General features: G+C 39.6%; 1 protein-coding gene across 6 annotated transcripts in view; it reads right to left on the reverse strand.

Moving 5' to 3' along the window:
* Positions 1–17,589, reverse strand: part of FYN (FYN proto-oncogene, Src family tyrosine kinase) — a 191,236-nt gene that overhangs the window by 105,027 nt on the left and 68,620 nt on the right. For all 6 annotated transcript variants that reach the window (XM_038394537.2, XM_038394540.2, XM_038394539.2 and 3 more), the window contains exon 2: positions 2,589–2,650. The gene's annotated coding sequence lies outside the window, so the exon portion shown is untranslated. The remainder of the gene's footprint in view (positions 1–2,588; positions 2,651–17,589) is intronic.

The raw sequence follows: 17,589 nt of genomic DNA on the forward strand, positions 1-17,589 counted from the left end.
CTAAATGGGAGCTAGCACAAGTTGCAGAAAAGGGAGGGAGATAACAATTTAACTCTTCATTGGTCTTTTTGCTGATTTCTCCGAGTCCCTTTATTTTCCACAGGTCACATTCCTTTTAAATTAATCTTTTTCAGTCTCATCTTATCCATATCCTACCATATTTTTGCCATTTAGTCTCCTCCTCCATTGTTTTTATGCTCGTTTTCTTTTTCCCCTTTCTTAATTTCTTCTGTCATTTTACATCCCTCTCCCATTTACTTTACCCTTTTCTTTCTTCCCTCACTTTCACATGCACTTTCCTTTCATTCCTCTTGCACCCACCAGCACACACATCTGATGCCAAAACACATTAGTGCCTGGAAGGTGGGTAGTTAGGCAGCTGGTTGAATGGAAGGATTAAATGTCCCTAGTCCCAAACAGGGAGGTGCACATGGCAAATGGTGGCAATAAATGATCTACTCCAGAGCAGCAAAAGCAGGTATAGATGGGAGGGGAGAAAAGAGCCACTAGGTTTTGGTGGGTGAAGTGCCTGGGGGAAGGCAAGAGGGAGCTGTTCAGTATGCAGGTTTCTGTGGAAGGGACAGCTGCTTGCCTAAGGCTGTGTGTGGTCCTAGAAGCCCTGTTCTGAGTAGGATTGAGAGCAAAGGTTACATCCCTTGCACCGTGGAGAAATGAATGGGGGTGCGAGGGGATATGAAGCAGGTAATGCCAGACGGTGCTTCTGAATGCTGAGCTAAACTATTGTTAGGCAGTGCCACCTATGGCCTAAAGTCAGCAGTACCACTTAAGGTGCTCACAGGTCACATGCAGCTGATGCAAAACACAGGAAAAACCCTGTTTTTAGTAAACCCAAATGAAACAAGAAGTACTTGTGGCACCTTAGAGACTAACAAATTAAAAAAAATTTAAAAAGAATTAAAAAATTTTTTTTTGTTAGTCTCTAAGGTGCCACAAATACTCCTTTTCTTTTTGCGAATACAGACTAACACGGCTGCTACTCTGAAACCAATTGAAACAGAGTGCCCTTCCTCCACCCAAAACAGCACATGATCACCCTAGGGGCCTACTCCCATCTCTCTTTTTTGTTTAGTCTAGCCAGCCAGCATACTGATGCTCTACCTGCTGGGAGACAAACAAATGAGATATAAGAGCTGACAAGTCCATTATGTAATGGTGCCCCTGGCTGGGTCACCCGTGACTGACAATTGAACCTAGGACCTGAACTCAAAGAAATGCAATAGCTCTGTCTCCTTCTCCTGGGTGGGGAGCAACTGTTCCAACAGTTAAATCCCAGGAGTGACCGAGAGATTTCAGCCCAAAGAGTTCTCTATGACTGAAAACACTGTTGCAAAGAAATGTGCCATCTCTACCTAAGCTATAACTTTAGTTTTTTACACTATTACTGTGACGGATATTGCAACCTCATGCAATATCTTTGGGGACCATACTGTATTAAGTTACTGAATGGCTTATGTATCATTGTGGGCTAGACATCATATGCAACTTCAGGGAGGAAGGTTACCAGAGCTTCTCTAGGAACCAAAAACAGTGGGGGGTGATTAAGGTAAATCACTTAGGTTGTAAATACCACCAGAGAGGTACCAACCCCTGGGGAGGCTTATATATACTGGTTTAAACTGGGGTTTCCAGAGACTAGCAAAGACATAAAAAGGCTAGGTTTAAATGGACTCAGGGCCTTTTTTCTGAACCAGCAAAAATGGACAGGACCTTCTGTCCAAGGAGGGCCCCCAAATATTGCAGAAAGGTTGGAAAGACTTTGTCCTACTAGGTATCCATCAGACTGATTCCCAGTATCAGTAACATGTTTTTAAATCTTTGTTTTTATTATGTTTTCTCTGTAATGTTTTTACCTTGAGAACAAATGTGCTAGCTTAGAAAGAGCTGTGTGGTAACACGCAACTGCGAAGCAATACACTGCTTTTTCTCCAACAGCTATGAACAAAGTGCAGGCACTGGCACTCAGGCAGACAGGCTAGCTGGTGATATCACAGGGTAAGGCAAGGGTGTATGCGGACTTAACAACCTCCCCTCCACGCCCCCAATCAAAAGGCAGTTGGAAAAGGGTTCCCTGTTCAGAAACAGGGGTGGCTGGAGAACTGACTGGGCACTCTGGGAGTGGACCACAGAGGTGCGTGATACAGGTGTTATCCTGAAACTGTGACCATTACCATACACTTTGTTTTTTTTTTAAATTAGGTCTTTATGATTCCTCTGCTTTAGGTTTTAGCTTAGAGGCTTTTAAGTACTCTATAACAGCTGCAGCACTAAGCAGAAGCCATTCAGCAATTAAACTGTCAAGTACATTCCTTGCCTTAAGACCCAGCATGGTTTTTTAAAAAAATCTATTTATTTATTTTTAAACATCTCTCATTATCCCCTGAAAGTCTCCATACAAAAAAAAAATTGAAAAAATTGAAAAAATATAATCATCATTAATGACTGTGCCTTTGTAAAGTTAGATTTTCCACAAGCAAGACAGTTTTCAAACTGGAAATGAAAAAGGTTCAAACAGTTTCCCTCCACAATCATCATTGTAAAACAAAAGCAATAAAGGCAGCACCACTTACCAGAATGTCCCCCCCCCAAGTAAAGTAAGTTGATATTCACCACATTTCTTCTAAAACAGGTCCTGCAAAGAGAGAGAGAGATTGCTTAGTGACTGACTCATTTTCACAACTAAAAGAATGTGACTTATATTACAGCACATTTTCCACTTGCACCTTCACCCCTCCATTTTTAGGCAAGAGATAATTGGATTTGATCTTTCACAACTCATTTCTGAAATCCATCAGTTCATCACACAAAACATTAAAATGATTACAGAATCCCTTCAGACCTGCTCAGACAGATCACTGTTACTGACTACTGGTTATTCAGGTTTCAGCGATGTAAGGTCAATAATATGCAATAGGTAGCAGCAGCAATGAAAATTTGCCAATTATTTTAATCACAACCCCAATACATTGGTTAACCTGATGATCACTCCTTGGTAAAGCAAAGGAATTGATACATTGGTTTTATAATACTGCAGTCTGCCCTAAGCTTTTAGTAGATTTGAAATCTACATGTAAGAAAAGAAATATATGTCTAGAAAATCAATCTTTAGATTTTGTTTGTATGTACAAGGTAATGCAATTAGCAAAAGGTAAAAAAGACTAGACGAGCATGTATCAAGACAGATTTCAGGAACAGTTTGAGAAGCATGGTGAGTAAAACTGACAAGCACCACTATTTTACCAAGACTGAGTAAATTTCAGATGACAGTTATTTTTTCCTCCGGCTAAATCATTAGACAGAATGACTGAGTGTACACTAGCAGAAACGTCAAAAAATTTTTTGAAAAAAAAAATTGCTGAAGGAGAGAGAGAAGCTGCATTTTTGTTAGTATACAAATTTGGGGGAGGGAGCAAAAGCATGGACTCAAAACTGAGAGAAGGGAAAGGACTCTGCCAACAGTACCTTATGGTTTAGTAAGTGGAAATAGACATGTATGTAACTACATGTCAAAAGTCAGTTTCAGGTTTTTCCCATACATCAACACAGTAATAATATAAAGCAGTTTTTAAAATGAACTTTTCAATGTCTTTGTATTAAGACTGGGGCTAAATATGGAAAAGAGCGAGTTTTCTAGATCCATCATTAAGCAGAAAGGATTCAGTAGTGCAAGCACCGACTCCACATGCATGCATTCTGATAAAAAACTGCTTTGTTAGAAGAATTTGACTAAATACCCAAAACATATGGAAAAATGTTTCAAAAGGACCCAAAAGAGAAGGGAGAAAATATGCCGAGTTGGCAGCCCAAATAGAGAATCTTCTAAGAAACAGAGAGGACGGGGTAGAGGCGGCTACGGAGTTAAAGCTGACGGAGTAATTTTACAATTTTGCACGAAAGATTTAAAGGCCTGAATTATTGATGCAACAGCATTGCGAAGGCTAGAGTGTTGGCAGATGATTACACCAGTAACCTTCCTGAAATCATGGCATGCACATGTGTAGGAAGGGAAGCAGAGAGGATTTCCTGGGTTGGATTACCTTTTTCAGATCAGATTATATGATTATTTTTACACAGATGTAGCTGAAGGAATCTATAGTATGGGAAAATCCTGATTTAAAAACAAACAAACAAACAAACAAACAAAAACCCCTCCACATCTAAAACTCTCTCTCTAAATCACAGGGGTTGGACCTACAGTGCTCTGGACCAAGGTTGGGAAGCAGATCTACAATACCTTAAGTCTAACTGCTCAGAGTTTGATGTTGTACATAAAGATTTGGCATAAAGAACTCTAGCAGAAAACTGAAAATAAAAGTGGAAAATATTTCCTCCAAAGTATTAGGGGCAGAAACACTTGTTACGGATCTTGAAAATAAAACATGGAGGCAAGAGCCAATTTCTGTTAGTTTGGTGATTGAAAGTAAAATGATCACCAAGTTTAAAGCTGGGTGGAATTCTTGAAGACACTAGAAAAGATTGCATTGAAATCATTTTCTGAGACTTGGTTAAGACACTTATAATTCCAGTATAGTCCATTTCCTTCTTAGCTGCTAGGCATTTGGGTTGGGGGAAAAAAAAGCAATTAAAAAGTCTACTTCTATCGCAAAACAATTTGGATAACATAGGTACCTAGTCAGTTAAAGTTTTAAGAGGAGAAAGGCTTTTGGATGTTCTTGAATATCAACTGTCCCAAATTGGGATGTATGGTATAGTTATCTTTAAAGCCACATGAGAGAACAAGATGGTTATTTCAGTTCCTTGCTGACTTTACACTGTTGCCTCAAAATTACGGTCAAAGTTTGTTTGAATTTCTTTATATCTATCTTGTATTTTGTCTGAATGAAGCAATTTTATACTTTGTTCTGGTAGTATTAAAAACAATCAGGAATTTTTAAAGCCTCAGAATGCAGAAATTGGGACCTTACGACCAAAACCATGTAATTCTTCCTGCTGTAGTTTGGGCCTCTAAGTCTTTCAGGAACTGGCCTTCTTGTCCTAAAGAGAGATGTAGAAGAGACGGCCAAAACCCAGGACATTTCTCATACCAATCCAGTAAACCAACAGGGGCCAGAAACAGAAGTGCAGGATTCCCCTTATTTGCTAACAGTCAAACAGTAAAAAACTAAAATATTACCTCCTATGGTTTGTTATAATGTGAATATTACAGAATTCTCACTATAGCCTTGGATACACTGGGCATCTTGCACACTGCAGGAACTCGATACACTAAGACCTCCCTCCCTCAGTGGAACTGGACAGTAGAGTGGGAAAACATTTGAGACACAGGCTTGATAGGTATTTTTGTTTGACCACAGGTAGTGAATCCTATTTAAGGACCATTTGGGCAGAGTATCTTGTTAAAGGTTCAGGCAATAACATTTTAGCATGCCACTAGCCTACCATTCTAAAAACTGAAAGAAAGTTCAGGAATTTTGTCGTTTTGTTAGATTAGCCTCATTTTGGAAAGTAATGTAATATGTGGCCTGTCTATCTCTTTATTTAGAGAGGAAACCTGGTGTTTGGGGAGAAGAAACAAAAGAGATGTGTTCCCTATAAAGGAAAGCAACAGTTCTTGTTACATGGACTTTGGAACCGAATGACGATGCTGTATAGGTGTTTGAACAGTGGCAGGCTGAGAGCACAAAAGACTTCTCCAACGATATAAGTAAAATTTCAAGTTTCTGTCATTTAAGCTTAGAGCCTACTTAGAGGATCTGTTTGTAGTGCATGTACAGATAGGCAGGCAGAGTTCATAATTCTTTATTCTACTTCAATAATTCCCAAATAACAATCCCTTTAATTGAAGACAATCTGAAATAGGATTTGTGATGGGTTGGATCACAGAAACCCCCTGGGAGCTGCCACCTGATGTGCCAAGATTACTTTTGCTCCTGCTTTCCTGCCTTGTCAGTTTAGGACTTCAGTGCCCTGCCTGGTTTGAGCCAGACCGCTATCTGCTGCAAACCCAGACCCAGGTCTGAACCACGTCCCCTAACAGCTGTAGGCTTAACTGAAAGCAGCTTACATAAGCGTTCCTGTCCTTGACACTCAGATGCCCAACTCCCAATGGGGCCCAAACCCTGAATAAATCCGTTTTACCCTGTATAAAGTTTATACAGGGTAAACTCATAAATTGTTCGCCCTCTATAACACTGATAGAGAGATATGCAGAGCTGTTTGCCCCCCTTCCCCACCCCAAGTATTAATACATACTCTGGGTTAATTAATAAGTAAAAAGTGATTTTATTAAATACAGAAAGTAGAATTTAAGTGTTTCCAAGTAGTAACAGACAGAACAAAGTGAATAGCCAAGCAAAATAAAACACACAAGTCTATGTCTAATCAAACGGAATACAGATAAAATCTCACCCTTAGAGATGTTTCAGTAAGTTTCTTTCACAGACTGGACACCTAGTCTGGGCACAATCCTTACTCCTGGTACAGCCCCTTGTTCCAGCTCAAGTGGTAGCTAGGGGATACCTCATGATGGCTGCCCCCTTTGTTCTGTTCCACCCCCTTATATGGATTTGGCACGAGGCGGGAATCCTTTGTCTCTCTGGGTCCTCCTCCCCTCCCCATCTAAATGGAAAAGTACCAGGTTTAAGATGGATTTCAGTACCAGATGACATGGTCACATTTCCTGTGAGACTCCAAGCCTTCATTCCTCCCAGCCTAACTCACAGGAAGGCCTGCCTGCAAACAGAGCCATCCACAGTCAATTGTCCTGGCTGATGGGAGCCAACAAGATTCCAAACCACCATTAATGGCCCACACTTTGCATAATTACAATAGGCCCTCAGAGTTATATTTCATATTTCTAATTTCAGATACAAGAGTGATACATTTATACAAATGGGATGACCACACTCAATAGATTATAAGCATTATAATGATACCTTACAAGAGACCTTTTGCATGAAGCATATTTCAGTTACATTATAGTCACACTCATCAGCATATTTTCATAAAATCATATAGAGTGCAACGTCACAGGATTCTGATATTGTTAATAGTCTCCAGTCACTGACAAGCACCTTTGAGAGGAACTAAACAGACATTGGGAGAGGCAGGATCAGAAAAAGACAAATTGAATACAAGGTCTAAGCCATAAATATTTTGGTCTCCTTCCCCAAACAATGCTATAAGTAAAGCTGGTCAGGAAATGTTGTTTGGTCCCATTACAAGTTTTAAAAAAAATTGTTTTCATTAATTTTTCTTCAGAAGTTTTTGGGTTTGTTGAAAAAAAAAAAATCACCTTCTTCCCTCCCTCTGACACTGAAATTTCAGTTGTGATTTTCAATGAAAACAGAAAGAAAATATAGAAAATAGTGGACATTTCCCTTGGAAGTGTCTTTTATTGTGTGACAAAAAATAAAGGTTTTTTTAAAAAAAAAAGTTTAAAATGACAACTTTTGATCAGCTCTAGCCACAAGGAGGCTAGCAAGGGTCAGTGCATACACAAGAAAAGCATAATGTCCAAAGGGGTACTATCGCTACTTGTAGGTGTGTAATATGGGGAACCCAAGAAACCTTTAGTTCCATTCCCTTTGTCACTTTGGAGAAAAGAATAAGGAGGAGATAGGGCACTGTGAATGACACCACACTATTTTAAAGGTAGAGATCCTCTCTAATTCACTCATTTTGTTTTTTAATGCATCTAAAAATGTATATGTTACAGTGCACTAAAACACCTTCTTTATAAAATATTTTAATAGGAACTATTCCTGACCCGTCAGTCTCCTCAAAAAAGCAGCAATAAAAAACGTTAGTGCAATCCACACCATCACATTTTGTTTATTCCATCTATTTTTATTTATTTTTTGCCTTAAAGTGTCCCATACCTTTTCCACCATTAAAGTAAAACAGCAAAAGCTGGATGCTAATATAAGAACATGGAAGTATAAAATATAAATGTAATGAAAGTTACATACACAATAACATTTTATTTAGCAATGGCATCAGATATAGCTTTTATACATCATTTATATTACTAACCACTGGACTGGGCCTCCAAGGTCTTGGTTCTGGGACAAGGTTCATGTGGGAAGTTGCTTAATCTATCTGTGCATCAACTCCCCATCTGTAAGAGGGGGATTTTCATCTTTTCTCACTGGTTTTAGGAGGGCAGATTTAGTCAGGTTTGTGACATGCTCAGATATTACATTGATGAGAGCCACAGAAAAGTCTCTAAATAAATACTGACAAAATACTGCCAGTTTCAATGGCTGGGTTGAATCTGGTTAATAAATAGGCATTATTTAGCCTTACTGGCTATCCAAAACAACTCAATCAGAATCTCATATATTTTGGTTCATATCCTGCTACTTCACATGATTACAATTAGGAGGAAAAAAGAAGAAAACAGGTACAAGTTTAAAAGTTTCGCTAGCACTGAGAAACCTGGATCAGTATCTGCGGTTAATGACAGTTCTAGTGTAAGATTTGGATCTACTATATAAAGAAAGGTGGTGTTCACTACTGTGCTAAAACTGACCCTAGTATAATATAGATTTTAGCATTATAGTTTAGATTTATTATACATCTGTATAGACTTACATTCTCTATTTTAAATGTGTGGGATTTTCTGGATCATATATTAATCTATTAAGTATTATTCTCTCTTCAATAGATTGTAATTACAGAGTGTTAGTACAAATTTTGCTCTACCTTTCTTAGTCACACTGGGGTCTCCATGTTATGCTAGTGACATTGGTATCCCCTATGACTTGTACATTGGCCTTCACAGGACTTGCCCAATTTTATTCAGAATTGAATGATTTTTTGTGTTCGCTGCTTTTCCGAAGTCCACCTACTTTACATTTTTAATCCTATTAAACAACAAGAGACTTCTGAAAAAAAATCCAGAATTGAACACAGCACACACACAGAGGGAAATTATACCTAATTCATACAGAAACTGTACAGCTTAAATTCTGCCTACATAAAGCAATCTAGTACCATACAATGCCAAACTATACATAAAGGATTCTTGTCCTGTGAACATCCAAAAGGTTTCTAACAATAAAACCTTTTTTTTTTAAAAAAAAATCTAAGAAATGTTTAGGTTACATAGAGAAACAGAGGCATCTCTGTTAGCTTGAAGTAATTCTTTGATAAATGAGGGTTCCAGATGGGAGGCACATAATATGAAAAAGCCCAGTCATCAGCAGGAGGAATCGCGAGGCACCAAACAGGGAGCTCCTAAGGGAATTGACTCCCCCGTCCCCACACTCTTCCCCCTCTGTGACTGACAAAATCCTGGACATCACCAGCCAAATCCATCAAGACCTCACATTGACTTTTGATGACTCTCCTCTCAATGGGGATGAAATCCAAAAAGAAAGAGGGCAGTGTCTATAAAGCAGGATAAGTACAGTACTAGCTTCTTTCAGAAATCCAGTGGTTTTCACAGAATCATTTTGCATCAGCAAACTTCAAGACATGAACAAGGGCAACTGGTCCCTACCATGCCCCAAAGAAAATGGAGAGACAGGAATAGTATGGTTATCTCCAGCACCATCTCCATAATATCCAAGCTCTGAATGAGCATCTCATGGTGCAGGCTACATCTTGGAGAAACATATCTCAAAGTCCCAGTTGCAGTTGTGAGGATCCATCACTCTCACAATAGCAGCAAGTGTTTATGTACAAAAAAACTTAGGAAAGTACTTAGGTATTTTTAGATGTGTTTAATTCAATGTTTTGTCATTTTAAAGAGTGTAAATCACATTTTTGTTCTTTAACCTTCTGTCATATCCAATATATTATCGCCAGCATATGCTTCTTTATCACCTGGTGCCATATCCGGCATGCCCCTGCTCTCTGGCCTGCCACTTCCCCTTTCTCCTCCCGCACATATTGCTTGGCTCCCTTCTCCCCTGGATGCTTCCCTCACACTGATGGCTCCAGCCGCACTGGCATTCCTGCTAGTGCTTCAACTGATGGTGCACACATCTCCAGTTCACCTGGTTGTCAGTCCCTGGCTTTTCCTTCTTCATCTACATGGCAGGAGTGAAGCAGAATCCTTCTCGTGTTCACCTACTTTTACCGTTATCTGTTCTCTTTGCAAGAGAGATCCTTGACATGGGCGGAAGCAGTTGGAAGCATGAAAAAACTGTGTGACTGCCAACTCTATAGACCATGATTTGAGGACTGCTGATCAAGGTGATGTGTATACGTGGCAGAGAAGGCTGAAATATGTACAAATATAGGAAGATGCAAAAGTGCTAAGAGCCAGTAACAAGAAACATAACGAATGACTGGAATGCCTCAGTGTGAATGAAATTAAAGATATTGTAGATTATACGGTACAAACTGAGACCATAACTGCAATCACAGCCTGTTTCTAACTTCTGCCTTTTGAAGTATGACAAAAAAAAGTCTCATACTCTTAAAATCCCCCTGCTATTCATTTTTTCTTGCTTTTTCTAAATGAAAACATTTTAGAAGTCATCTTTTTAAAATGATTGACAAGCAATATAAAGCATACATGGCTCATGCCATCAGAAGTCTGGCTTGGCAATAAGTTTAGGCTATCTCAGGCAATCAAGGGGCTTAAGCAGTCTTAGAAAAACTATTGGGGGGTTCAATAATACATGTATTTAGACTGGGGTATCCTATAGTTTCTAGCTGTTTCTCCCCTTACTTAGTTGCATACTCATAAAAATTATGTACTCCTCAAATAGTAGGAAAAAGATTTTTATTAACTATGGGAACAGTGCTTACATTTTTACACCCAGGAAATAAGAGTACTATGCAAAAAGAGGCAGCCAAATACTTTTATGAATGGGGCGCACAGTTCTCAAAATAGATCAGAGTATAACTCTCATAGCTGTCTCTTTGGAATGTTGCTGGGATACTATAGATGCTCACTGAAAAGGACAATATCCTACCACAGTCATCAGGGCATGAAAATAAAGTGCATTATACCAGTGGTGCATAAGTCAGTTGAGCAGTGTTATAAGTATGATCATTTATTATTGGTATTACAAAATCACCTACGGCCCTCTTATTACCACTGTGTGAGGCACTATACAAAACACAGAGCAAAAGACATTCCCTGCCCTGGACAAGTTATAGTTTAAGGCAGTGATTCTCAAACTTGTTCCGCCGCTTGTGCAGGGAAAACCCCTGGAGGGCCAGGGCCGGTTTGTTTACCTGCCGCGTCCACAGTTTTGGCTGATCGCGGCTCCCAGTGGCCATGGTTCTCTGCTCCAGGCCAATGGGAACTGCTGGAAGCGGCGGCAAGTCTGTCCCTTGGCCCGCGCCACTTCCAGCAGCTCCCATTGGCCTGGAGCAGCGAACTGTGGCCACTGGGAGCTGCAATTGGCCAAACCTGCAGATGCGGCAGATAAACAAACCTGCCCGGCCCGCCAGGGGCTTTCCCTGCACAAGCGGTGGAACAAGTTTGGGAACCACTGGTCCAAGGCCTTGATCTGTCAATGAGTTCTGCATGCATGGGACCCTGGTATTCACACAGAGCTCATTGCAGGGTAAATCCCCAATTATACATTGCTTTCTGCATCCTTGGGATAATTGTTGGGTGCCAGAATTACTAAGAATTTCCAGTAGTCAGGTATGTTCATAGTCACTCCAATTTTTAATATTTAATTTATTAAAATTTATATTTGAGCATTTATTTGGTAAAAAAATTCTATTTTACCACAGTAGACTCTCAAAGCACTCTACAAAATATCAAATAATTTCCATAATTCCAAAGGGGAGGTAAGGCAACACTGTCAGTTCCATATGGTTAAACTAAAGCAAAGACGTTAAGGGGTTTAACTGAAGTCACAGAGTAAGTGCGTGTCAGAACTGGAAATAGAATCCAGGAAGCTTAGCTTCTAGTCCCATGCTCAAATATACTAAGCAATCTTGTCTTTCCCTGCTATAATCCAAACAATGCAAACTGTTACATTTCACAGCATACAAACAGAGAAGTTAGATGGATACATCAGATACATTGCAACATTCCAACAAGAGTAACACTATTTCTTAGAATTCAGAACACACATGAAACAGAGAGAAACAAAACAGGCTGCTCCCAAAGGGAAAGTGACACCACTCACCCCACCTTACTTAAAGGTGGCTGTTTGGAAAACTGGCACCAATCGCAGGCTTTGCTAAAGGGACTCACAACCCTACAAGCAGACACAGGTAAGATCCCTGTTCTTAAAGCAACAGCTTGCAATGACAACACAGTCCTCAATATACCACGAACTTTTTCAAAAATTTTCTTAAATAATTCATGCCTCCCATCATGCATTTCATGATACTGTTCCCCTAGACTCTCTGTACTGGTCGAAGTCCCTCATTCAGTGGTGCCCACAACCATATGCAAGTTACACACGGTTCATACCTCTGGCAGGGGCAGACTTAGAGAGGGCACTAGGTTCAGATGCTCCTGGGCAAGCTCGCCCCATCAGGCATGCTCAGTGGCTGCAGCTATCTTATGTTGTATTGGGAGTGACACTGCATCTGTGTGGGCTGGACTGGAAGGTGGAGGATGAACATGGCATAGACTCAGTAGGTGAGGTACTGGGGCCAGCAATGCCACATGGATTGGTGGTGACCAACTACATATCCCACGTTAGCCACAAGAAGTGTTGGAAGTATGGTACTGTAATTCAAAAGTTATATGGGTCTGCAACAGAATATGTCTGACACATACTTCAAAAAACTTTTCCCATGAACTCTAAGGAAAAATTTAAAAAAAAAATAGAGATTCTTTTTCTATAAACAATCACCTACACAAGCTTATGTTCCATGATGTGGCATATCAGGCACAGTAAGACTCTTGTTGAAATTTAATTTTGTAAAAATGCACAACTTGCACATTCACTTCTTTGTTAAAGTTCATTCAGCAGAAGAATGTTAGTGTAACAAAAATTACAGCAACACGACTAGATCACATAAAAAAACAAATTGTATGCCAGACACAAGTTAAAAATATGTCAGTTCATTTTTACTTAACTGAATTGTTATATCACAGTCTGCTTAGGATCTGGCAATATAGGAAAGAGTGCTATTAGGTAGGTGGAACTGAACGTGTCAAGATCAAATGAAGATTATTGAATAAAGCACTTAAAATCACAAAAAGAAAGCATGACATTAATAGTGGCTTCACTGCAATTTGGAAATTGAGTCTGTTACTCTTTAAAGGGACACTAAAATCATTTTGTCTACATTTGTTTTACCTATTATTGTCAAAAGTACAACTAAGACTACTATAACTGAAAGATTAGAAAAATCATCTATTTTTCAGTTTTACTTTGTGCATTACCAGTGGCTCTCAACCAGAGGACAGATGTCTTCCAGCGGGTACTCAGCATTTCTCAGCCTGGTGGTTGTGATTCCTAAGGAGGTCAGGGGATGGGTTTAGAGGGGTCACAAATGCAGGGCTAGTGTTAAGGGGTGACAAGCACGCTAGGTGCCCATGGCCTCATGCAAAGGTAAGTTACATGCTTCAGCCCCACATAGCAGTGGCGGGCTTCAGTCTTGCCACCCAATGCTCTGGCTTCAGATGAGGCTCACAAGTGAAAAACAGCAAGACAAATCAACCTCCTGAAAGGTTGAGAACCACTACATCAGACAGTAATTTGTGTATAGCAAGTATCCATATTTGTCATATAGCAATAGAAGAGAAAAAAACAGCTTTAAACTAGAAAAATGTTGTTGTAAAAACTACTGTATCTGGCGGGGGGGGGGGAGAAGGAGAACTAGAGGTAGATGTAGCTCTTTAACTACTTTAAACTTAATTTAAAAAAAAATTGTCTCGATTTTGAGTTCACCACCATCTTTTAGAGGGAAAAAAAATATAGTCACAGCTTTTTGAGAGTTTTCATTCCCAAACAAACCAAAAACCCTATCCAAATGCTTCCAAAATACTCAAACAAAATGAAGAAAACAGGAAATTAAATTTTCAGGACAACACATGTAGTACAAATGAAAAGATTTTGCAGTGACAATGCTTCAGTACAGAATTCATGAATGAGACTGTACATTTAGTTTTTTATTACATCTTAAAATACAGCAGTTCTCCCCTTAAAAAACAGTCCCAACATGAATTAGAATAATGCAGTCATACATGTAATCCTAGGATTGTGCTATATTAGTGTAAACATCTGGATGTTAAAGACATCATTTTGCTGGCAACCGAAATACAGAATTCTGTGGGTTAAAATGTCATACTATTTCCCTAATAATCTGCTCTAAAACAACAAACAAACAGCAGCAGCAGTTCTTTCCTCACTTTTAGTCCATTACACTAAACAGAGAAAAAAAACAAAAAGTGGCATTATTAGCACATAAAAATAAGGTTTAAGGGTAGTAACTCAGAGCAGAATCTGGCCTACTGTTTTCTGCACATTTCAGATGTGTCATTGGTTTTCTGCTTAACATTCTTTTATTATTACTACATAACTGTATAAAGCAAGTCTTGTCTCTAAGGGCAATATGTTGCTCATGTCCTCATAATGGATTCTTGACTCTGGTATTCTGCTCTCCCTATGTTCATATAATTCCTCTCACTGATGTCAATAGGAGATTTTCTGCTCTCTTGATATGTGCCAATCAGTCAAAATCTATTGGCGTAACTAAGGCCTTTTCTCAATTAGACAATATTTCCTAAAATTTCCTATTGTTGCTACCACTGTTTCATGTAGCAGTGGGAACTGGCATGTTAGCCACCCTGTCATCTAGACCTGCTCTGAGCATGGTTAGACAATAGTGATTAAAATGCTGATAGGTATTCAACACTAGCGCACCTATCGTCATCTATGTAGCTGCACCAGTGTAGAACAAAAGTGGAAAGTTTTAAAGCACAATCTGTGAAGATGAGAGAGCAATGATTTGCCGTTTGTTTTTTCCCCTTTTCTACATGCTGTGAATTGCAACACTTTTTAAGTCACCTAACTTAAATAGTTAAAAAAACAAACAAAAGACACTGTTGTAAGGGAAAACTCCTTTTGTGTCCTCAGTTACTGAACTGACCAGAACACTGGTAAGTTTCTTCTACTTTCAGTTTTGCAGGTTTAATCAAGTTTTGATGAAAGCCATTATTTTTGAAGCATGGCAAAAAACTCTAACGTACTGTCAACGATTTACAGTACAAGGCAAGGCAAAAACAATTGTGCAAAATGTTCATAAGTCCCCTTTGTATTGCTGAAAGTATCTAGTTTGGACTTAAACAGGAAACGTCACATTTGATTTTGACCTAGAATCAAATATACTCAGCCTCTTAATACAACACACACCATTCATACAGTGTCCTGAACATGAATTCCAACTGCAGAATGTGGGATACCAGAAGCAGAAACATTTGAGAAAGAACATTCAGAATAGAGAAAATGCATTATTTGCAGCAGAGAAGACTTTTTTTTTATGGAGTCTGAAAGTCTACACACTGTAGAATGTGTCAGTAAAATCTGTGGAAGTACACACCCACACACTAACACAAATTCTATGAAGAAAACAGCATGAGCTACCCAAAGTCACACAATGAGGCAAGAATAATTTGTGTGTGTGTGTGTGAGAACATACATGTAAAATAAAAAGTTCCCCTAAAAATTCTCACATGCTCTGGAGAATTCTACAGGACACAGACTGAAATCTGCACTCAGTCACGTCATCAGCACAAACTGGCTGATCTTTAAATTGTTATTTTTAAAAAACAAAATACAGTATCTGAAAGTTATTTCTTGAACATTTCGGGTCTGAACTAGCAGAAAGAAGTCTACAGCTATACAAGTCCCTATAGACCCCAGAAGCTGGCTCTGCAACAGGCCAGACTATTCAGCAGAACAGCCTTTCACAGCACGCTGAACTATAAAACAAAACCATACCTATATGCTAGAAAGCTATTATACAGAAGAAAGAGCTCATTTACTGAGCTGTGTCTTCTCTGTCCCCTTCATTCCCATTCATGACCTGTTCCACTTCCTGTCACCTCTATGGGTGTGCAGCTAACAATTCCTGTAGTAATACAAGTAGGATGTAGTCCCCCCAAAAAGGAAAAACAAGGTCAGGTTAGCCTATTTGATATCTATACAAAAAGGACTTGGTACGTGGGTGGATGAGTGTCGCTCCTATTTCCACCAGTTTCTTGAACCACCTACTTAACATTTGTTTGAATGGGGGGCCTGGATAATCTCCATCCAAGAATATTGAAGGAACTGGCATATGAAATTGCAAATCCAATAGCAAAGATTTTTTAATGAATCCTAAATTTGGGGGCCATGCCCTATGAGTGGAGAATTGCTAATATAGTACTTATTTTTAAGAAAGGGGAAAAAAAAGGTGAACCAAGAAACTATATGCCTGTTAGTTTGATCCCAATTGTATGCAAGTTCTTGGAGCAAATTTTGAAATGGAAAGTAGTTAAGGACAGAGATAAACGATAATTGGGATAAAATACAACATGGTTTTACCAAAAGGTAGATGGTGCCAGACCAACCTGATCTCTTTCTTTGAGAAGATAAATGGTTTTCTAGACCGGGGTGGCCAAACCACGGCTCGTGAGCCGCATGCGACTCTTTTACAATTAAAGTGCTGCTCTCTGAGCTCCCCGTTCCTCTCTCATTCTCAACCTACAATAGTATTTGGGGAAGTTTGAGGCTTATGCCCTATGGCAGGGTGATTGCCCTGAACCCCAGCAAGTGTGCCCCATGGGCTAATGCCCCAAGACTCCCTGATCCCACATGGCAGAAGCCCTGAGCCCCACTACCACACTGCAGTGCTGAAGCCCCAAGCCCTGGCAGGCATGCCCCAGCTCTCGAACTTCTGAAGATTGTCGTATGCGGCTCAGAGGGTCAGTAATTTTGGCCATCCATGTTCTAGGCAAAGGAAATGCAGTAGATCTAATCTACCTGGTTTTCAGTAAGGCATTTGATAGTGCCACATGGAAAATTATTAGTTAAATTAAAGAAGATGGGGATTAATATGGGAGCTGAAAGGTGGATAAGGAACTGGTAAAAATGAAGACTACAGCTGGTCATACTGAAAGATGAACTGTTCGCCTGAGGATTCCTCAGGGAACTGTCCCGGGACCAATCTTTCTTACTTACTTAACATTTTTGTTAATGACCCTGGCACAAAAAAGTGGCAAGTGTGCTAACAACATTTGCAGATAACAAAGTTGGGAGGAATTGCCAGCATGGAGGAGGACCATACAAGAAGATCTGGACAGCCTTGAAAATTGGAGTAATAGAATGGAATGAAATTTAATAGTGCAAAGTCATGCACTTAGGAAGTAACAACAAGAATTGTTGCTATAAGCTGGGGAAATATCAGATGGAAGTAACAGAGGAGGAGAAAGACCTGGGTGTACTGGTTGATCACAGGATGACTGAGCCACCACCATGATGAGGCCCTGAAAAAGGCTAAGCCAATCCTAGGATGCATCAAATGAGGTATTTCGAGTAGAGACAGGGAAGTGTTATTATACAAGGCGCTGGTGAGACCTCATCTGGAGTAGTGTGTGTAATTCTGGTTTCCTGTGTCTAAGGAATTCAAACTGGAAGAGGTGCAGAGAAGGGCTACTAGGATAATCAGAGGAACTTAAAGCCTACCTTA

This window comes from Dermochelys coriacea, chromosome 3, assembly GCF_009764565.3.
Source record: "Dermochelys coriacea isolate rDerCor1 chromosome 3, rDerCor1.pri.v4, whole genome shotgun sequence".
Classification (NCBI taxonomy): Eukaryota; Metazoa; Chordata; order Testudines; family Dermochelyidae; genus Dermochelys; species Dermochelys coriacea.